This window comes from Triturus cristatus, chromosome 8 (genome assembly GCF_964204655.1).
Source record: "Triturus cristatus chromosome 8, aTriCri1.1, whole genome shotgun sequence".
NCBI lineage: Eukaryota > Metazoa > Chordata > Amphibia > Caudata > Salamandridae > Triturus > Triturus cristatus.
The window spans coordinates 1,695,143,857-1,695,151,358 of NC_140591.1; the positions used below are offsets into that span (position 1 = coordinate 1,695,143,857).

Here is a 7,502-nt window from a genome sequence, read left to right on the forward strand (position 1 = left end):
GTCAAGGACACCTAAGATTTTTATCTCTTTTGTGACATGTGCCATCTGTCCAGGTTGCAGGGTCACGGTAGGAGTCTTGGTTTGTGACCAGTATAGTGGCTAGGCCCCCAGGACTTGCAGTGTCATAGGACGGCTAACAATCACAGCCAAGTGAGTAAGGAAGATTGCCGTGAGAAACAATTTTAGAGGATGGATGTCAAATTGGAAAAGAAGGATAAGAAGGAAGAGATGAAAAGAAAATATTGTAAATTATTGTGCAATAGATGTGGCATAACATTGTGTGTTTTTATGTTTTTATGTATCTTATTGGCTTGTGTAGGTTGGGTTGTTCATACTATGCAGCAACACTCTGTCCCTACTTCTATTTCCTTGCCTTTTCATTCTACTGTCTCCCCACATCAGTTACATACACTTCCCCAACATTAACTAATCAGGAGAACAGAATATTTTAACAATTTATTTGTCCAGTTGTTGCACCAGCATCAATTGGCGGTCAATATAACGGACTGTTGGGTGTGTGGACTGATACCGCATACCACAGATAAAGGGATGCCATATTTAGTCCTTCCATTTTCTTATGAAGGTTCTGCTTGGGCCTATTTGACGATGTTTTCAACTGCATACCAGAACCGATTTAGACATCCTGCTGGTTCATATGGTAATGGACCAGATTTTAGTCATAGTTCTCTGATAAAGGGAATAGTGGCCATGGCTAGAATTGTGGAAAATAGTAAGGTTCCTGTTGACGAGAAACGGACATATGATGATTGGAATGTGACTCTTTACGTTACTAGCCTTACAGATAAAGTTAAACAGGGAAAATCTCCACCAATTTGGACTATACCTCATCAGGGTAACTTTTGTTTACAAATGAATGGCCAGACTACTGACACTGGACAAGGAAAGAGCTCTTGCTCCCATACATACATTTACACGTCTCGGAATTCACCACCATTAGTGCCATGTCAGGGCACGTATTTTGTCTGCCACGATAGAGCCTACACGTGGCTACCAACTGATTTCTCAGGAAGGTGCTATATAGCTTTCCTTCTTCCCCCTACATACACTGCTCCTTCAGGTTATCACAGAAGCAGATATGGCAGAGGGATTATTGATTCTAAAGACACAGTAGGACAAGAAGGAGGTGACTTCCTCAAAGGATTTCTCCCTTTTTGGGGCCCAATGGCTAATAGTAGAAACATGAGGCAGTTGGTTCGTGTTGTTGAGACTACCATAGATGTTACTGTGGGAGCCTTGAGTAATCTCACAGCTGAACTTCAGGCAGATCGTCTCATGACATTGCAGAACCGGATTGCTCTAGATGTTATTCTGGCGGATCGTGGTGGAGTTTGTAAATTGATCGGATCTAGCTGTTGCATTTATATACCTGCTGACGCCCCTACGGTATACCAAGCCATCTCCAAATTACATGTGATCTCCGAGTCGATTCATCAGGACGAAGGAGATTGGTCTTTATTGGGATGATTTTGGGGATTACTGTCCAAATGGGGATGGAAGGTATTAACCTTCCTTGGAGTAATTTCGGCCATCATTTTTTCCTGTTGTCTCTGTATGCAGTGTGGCCCCGCCATCTGTGGTCTTTGTGCCACTATGTGTGTTTCGAGGCCTGTGTCACAGAAAACGGAAAATATTAAAATGATGTTGCAGCGACAGCTTGATGACCTCATGGCCATTGACGTTGACTCAGATTAAAATGATTAATGGCAAAAGGAGGGTCTGAGGTAACTCCATTTTGTGCCCAGCCGCCATTTTGTGCCCAACCGCCATTTTGTGTTGCCCTCACTCAGGCAGCACAGCGAGCGGAGTGTTTTTGCCTTTCCTACTGGGACGTGTCAAACAACCTCCTGTCTCTGATTGCGAAACTGGTGTTAAGGTCTGGCCGAGTCCACTAATCCTCGTCTGGTTTGACTGATCCCTGTTTCAACTATCTGTTGGTCCGCACCATTCTTTCCTGACTTTATCTTATCTTCTGTCCTTCGCTATTCTCTACTTGTATTCTCCCATTTTCACAACTATGCTTCAAAGCATACAAATGTGTCCTGCCACCTGCAAGACGAATTGTAAGCACCACCACTGATTAACTTGTGGGGAGGGGGGAGTTTGACAAGCAGAGCTGAACGAGGGGCTTATTTGGGTTACTTGATATCCTGTTTTCAATCTTTTCTCATTGTTTAGCCATGTATACATTGGGAGTGTTCTTTGTGAATCTGTATACTATAAAAGATTATGCGCCACGGAGTATAGTGGCAGTCTCCTAAGACATACTGAGCGTACTTCTGGGACAACTGTGCTTAGCTGCAGCTAATAAACCTGATCTTCTACGCCTCACGGAGTGTCCTGTGTCACTGTTCGACAAAGCAGGTGACCTCGGAGATTAAGGCGTGCCCTGCGCCGCCAGGCCCATAAGGCCTAGGTTCTTCAAGAGAGGACCCCAAACCTGCAATAAGAATATAAGCAGGCGAATGCAACGCTACTAAATACAGTCCAGGGACCCCTACCCTGCGAGCTATAAGAATATAAGCAGGCCAATGCAGCGCTAACAATTACAGTCCAGAGAGGACCCCAAACCTGCAAAAAGAATATAAGCAGGCGAATGCAACGCTACTAAATACACTTCAGGGATCCCAAACCTGCGAGCTATAGGAATGTAAGCCAACCAATGCACCCGTACTAAATACACTCCAGGCACCCCAAACCTGGGCGCTATAAGAATATAAGCAGGGCAATGCACCGCTACTAAATACGGTCTAGAACCCCAACCCTGCGAGCTATAAGAATATAAGAGGGGCCGTGCACTGCTACTAAATATTGTACAGGACCTCAAAACTGTGAGGTATAGTACTATAGGCGGGCCACTGCACTGCTACTAAATAAAGTCAAGGGACCCCAAACCTGGGAGGTATAGGAATATAAGCAGGCCTGTGCACCGCTACTAAATACAGGCCAGGGACCCCAAACCTGAGAGCTATAAGAACATAAGAGGGCCCTTGCACCGCTACTAAATACACTCCACGGACCCCAAACCTGCGAGCTATAAGAATATAAGAGGGCCCTTGCACCGCTACTAAATACACTCCACGGACCCCAAACCTGTGACCTATAAGAATATAAGAGGGCCCTTGCACCGCTACTAAATAAAGTCAAGGGACCCCAAACCTGGGAGGTATAGGAATATAAGCAGGTCCGTCCACTGCTACTAAATACACTCCAGGGACCCCAAACCTGAGAGCTATAAGAATATAAGAGGGCCCTTGCACCGCTACTAAATACACTCCACGGACCCCAAACCTGCGAGCTATAAGAATATAAGAGGGCCCTTGCACCGCTACTAAATACACTCCACGGACCCCAAACCTGTGAGCTATAAGAATATAAGAGGGCCCTTGCACCGCTACTAAATAAAGTCAAGGGACCTCAAACCTGGGAGGTATAGGAATATAAGCAGGTCCGTCCACTGCTACTAAATACACTCCAGGGACCCCAAACCTGCAATAAGAATATAAACAGGTGAATGCACCACTAAGATATACAGTCAAGGGACCCCAATTCTGCAACCTATAAAAATATAAGTAGGCCAATGAAACGCTACTAAATACACTCCAGGGACCCCAAAACTGCGAGCTATAAGAATATAAGAAGACCAATGCACCGCTACTAAATAGACACAAGAGACTCCAAACCTCTGAGCTGTAAGGTTTTATGCGGGCCTGTGCACTGCTACCAAATACACTCCAAGGACCCAAACCTGTGAGCTATAACAATATAAGTGTGCCAATGTGAAGGAAGTGACCCGATTAGGGACACTCATGACCACCTCTCAGCCTTCCATAGCAAATGAAGAGTCGGTCAGACAGTAGAGAATACTAACAAATAACAGTTTATTCAAAGTACACTCATAGCGGAGCCCTGTCTCCCCAGTCGCTAGGAGTGCTGCAGAGAGACTGACATTAACAAGCATAACGATACATTATGTACACTTCGAAACCAATGAAAGGGCGCCCACCATGGAAATTTCCAAGGAGATTCAGCTGGATAATAAATTACAAGGGAGTACGTTTCGATTTTGTAGCCGGGCACACATTATCTACTATTCAAGGTCACTCTGCCTGTACCCACCACTAGATAAGTGGGAGAAGGCCTACGTCTAAAGGAAAGGTATGCGCTAATAAGAACAGTGCATTCATTAGTGTAGCAAAACTCAGCTCTGAAGAAACATAACCTAGAGAAGGTTGTTTCTAGGAATTGGCAAAGGATTAGTTTCGACCATGATACAAAATGGCGCCCTTACAGAAAATGGTGCAGCAAATGCTAACTTGTGTGAAACAATGATAAAGCATATTTTCTATTCTAACAGACCCTCCATTTAGCATGAGCTAAACATTTTGTATACTAGCAAAAATACATGTAATTCAATGAATCATGGATAAACTGTTTTAGGAGCACTCCATATTTTCAGCTTCGGGAAGGGAAGCAGGAAGGAGGGAAGAAGTCTCAAAAATACCCTCATCTATCTGCATGATGTCCTCTACTTCCTTTTGAATCCTAATTGTTGCATTAGTATCATGACTCGATATTCTCTTAGGAGCGAGAGGGGTGGTGCAATAAGAGCAACATAAGGGAAGACACTGGACCAGAACACAACAGAAGATCAGAATTACAATGTAGTAAATCACCTTCTCAAGTATCCAACCCCATCCACCAAAAAGTGACCAACTCCAGTTCCCACTCTCTATTCCTTTAACATTCTCTTAAATGTCTAAAATGTGTTGGGTAATGTTCTTTTCCATATTAGTGATCCCGACTACACGCTGGTCTCCTATTACCGCGCACACACCACCACTCTTAGCTAGAATGAAATCAACAGCATATCTAGTCTGCTTGGAAAATATCCGCATACTTTCCAATTGCGTGGTGATGTCACACAGAGCCGCTACTGTGGAGTTAGACATTATCTGCAGCTTACAGCCAAAATATTCTCTGGCTCTTTCACCCCAGGCCATTGCAGTACCACTAAAGGTAATGATGGAGGAGAGATTATACCCAAAAGTGATCCCATTACTGTAATTGTTGACTTCCAAATCTGTTACTCCGTCACAAAACTCTGCAGTTAAAGTTCTTTTTACCCACCTTACATTTGGCTTACATGGCACACCGAAAGGGAGCACCATTCCCAAAACAACATCATGAATAAGTACCATTAGACAGAAAATAAAATTCTGGGTGTGCATAAAGTGGACCTTGATAATCTACAGGAGTGTATCTGGTGTTTATTCCAAAGGTACTCAGATGCTTCTTTTTCACGAGGGACATCGTATTTCGGAACAATATTATTCCAGAACAATTGACATACAAAAATGCATCAGGTCTATTAATTATTGGACAACATGCAGCTTTTCGGATAACCGTTAAATCTTGGTAATGCCAGCCGACTAAGGTGATATTCTGTTCTCTCATGTACAAGTTATCACAATACGTATTATTGTCACAATCCGGATGCCCCTTTCCTCGTGGCTTTCTATAATACAAACAAGGGCCAGGATATCCCATACCAAACTCACCCCTTACTTCTATGAAGTGAGCTGGGCGACTATACGTGTAATTGACAAGTGACAATGGGTAAGCAGTCCATAAATTTGTAACACATTCGGTGGGATAACAAGCTGTACCTTCTCCCAAAAATCTTTTATGTGTGTCTAAAAATACATTACTCTGTTCTGTCCTTTTTGTGTGGATTTGGAAACAACTTTATTCTCAGTACATGACGGTGCATCCTGATCACGTTTGAAAACCCAGGACACCCCACCCAGAATCAACAGCAGCAAAATCACAAAAATAGCACATAATATCTTTTTCTTGGTAGACCAAAATACATGTGTGTAAACAGGGGGAATAACTGGCTGCTCTTCATCAGCAACCATTCTGCCAAAGGGATACATAGTAAATGATGAAGCTAGGGGGCCAAATGCCAGCAAGCGATATATATAAGTTCCCAGTGTCTGCAGAGCCTCACTGGTACAGGCTCCTATTTTCCATCAAAACGTTGGCGCTCTTGAGCACCGGCGGTGGAGCTTGCTCTGTCCTAAGCTCGGGTTCCCACGCTGAACAGGATAATGTACCCCCAAGGAGATACTTTCAATCTATTCTGTCCATTGTTCAAACAGTGCACAAATATCACACCACCCTAAACTAACTCCATTGGTGCTATAGCAAAGTACACCCTAACTAACACAGTCCATCCCTAACAGACCCCCTACGTTTTACGTCTTGCTTGGACTGCGCATGCGTAGGGGGTTGCAACCAGCAATGAGGAGGAGGACAGCGGCAATGAGGAGACTCCATGGCAAGGAGAAGGGTGGCCCGCAGATGCGAGAGAGCAGAAAATAAACACCTGCTCCATGTTAAAACAAACTTGAAAAAAGGCTGTAAAACTGTGCAATACATCTCCACAAAACACAAGATGTGGAGTGTATGTCAGTAAGACCGGCCAGGTCGTTCCTTTCATGCTGAGCGGACAGAGTCTCATGACAGATGCTGTTTGTGGGAGGTCGCCTTTAAACCAGCTTTTATGCTGCTGTCTCCCGGCTCCGTTCATTCCAGCTGCTCGCGCTGACAGACAGACAGACGGACGGACGGAGGGTCGTTTCTGCAGGTCTTATCCAGGTCACGAACCAGGCTGCTGGGGACGCCACGCTGATCTACGGGGGACGACGCCTTTAACCGGACATTTCTACAATCGGGACTGCGAGGTCCAGGGTGCTCTGCGCACAACTCACCTGCTGCACCTGGCTCCTCTTCCCAACCCCGCCTCCACAGACTACATTACGCCTCGCGGCCCCCGCTTCGCGGGAGCCGCTCGTAGGCTTGACTCTCTTCACAAACGGCTGGGCTCTCATTCAGGTCTTATCCAGGTCACGAACCAGGCTGCTGGGGACGCCACGCTGATCTACGGGGGACGACGCCTTTGACCGGACATTTCTACAATCGGGACTGCGAGGTCCAGGGTGCTCTGCGCACAACTCACCTGCTGCACCTGGCTCCTCTTCCCGACCCCACCTCCCCTTTTACTTTCCAATAATAGCAAGGCCCTGCCCATACGCGCTAGCGGATCGCGCGCGGGTCGCAGTTCGGGGCAAAGACCGGGCAAAGAGCGGGCCGTTTGAGGCCGTTCGAGAACGGTCGAGGAAGGGCCAGGGCCATTATCCCTGGATCTGGATTGCGCCACGAATTGAGAAATCGCGCTGGTGAACATGTCTGCCAGAGAAACGAGGAGTAAAACATCATCGGCCTCGGGGGCCCCCAAAGGTACTTTGGATACGTACTTTGCCAAGGCGGGGTCTCTTCTCATAGATGAAATCTCTACACTTGAAAGGCGCATATCGCAAGAAATAGAATGGGTCAGAAGGTCATCCCTGGGCCCACTTCGACATGCCACCACTCCAGACTCTTTGCCTAATCGCACATTGGTAGCAGGGGAGGGACCA

At 45.8% G+C, this 7,502-nt stretch overlaps 1 pseudogene; it reads left to right on the forward strand.

Moving 5' to 3' along the window:
- The first annotated feature begins 336 nt into the window (after positions 1–336).
- LOC146808628 (endogenous retrovirus group PABLB member 1 Env polyprotein-like) lies at positions 337–1,713 on the forward strand (annotated as a pseudogene).
- The last annotated feature ends 5,789 nt before the right edge of the window (positions 1,714–7,502 follow it).